Raw genomic sequence first — 716 nt, forward strand, 5'->3', positions numbered from 1 at the left:
AAATAGATCAAGATTCAACACGTCATTGTTTTACACTCTTCAGTGAACACAGCCCCCCACACACACACACACACACACACACACAAGTTCTCAGAGGAATATATGCACTGTTACTTAAACTTCACAACAACACTTTAACAGGTTTGATCAGCTGGCATCAACCTGATTCACTGCACCCACATTTATGTCACACACCACTCTATTAGCTCCTAAATCCTTTTACACACAGCACAAAGAAATAATCTCAGACAATCTAAGCACATTATTGAATAGTTCTCCACATTCATTACAAAAACATACGCACAAAATAACCTTTTTTCTCCATCTCCAACTTTTTTAGGCAAACCACAAGGAAACAATCCAAACCATTTATACGTTATTAAACAGTTCTCCAAATCCATCACGCACAGACCACACGATCAAAGTAACTCTCTCAATCCACACCATCTTGTAAAAACACTACAGCTGACGTCACACAGCAGAGATATGAAGGTGCACGGCGGCACCATGATCTTACTTTGATCTGCAGACAGGTTGTCCTGGTTACAGGTGTCCACATGTCCACGTGCGCTCTGGGGTGTCGTGGAAATAAAGTCTCTAATGAGGGGACGGATGTCCAGAGAGTTTATGATGTCTCTGTGGACATGCACCACTGAAAGGTTTGTGGGTCTTTTCTGGGTCATCATGGTGCTGCGTGTCTTTAAAAGACGTAAGGC

This window comes from Symphodus melops (genome assembly GCF_947650265.1).
Source record: "Symphodus melops genome assembly, chromosome: 21".
Lineage (NCBI taxonomy): Eukaryota > Metazoa > Chordata > Actinopteri > Labriformes > Labridae > Symphodus > Symphodus melops.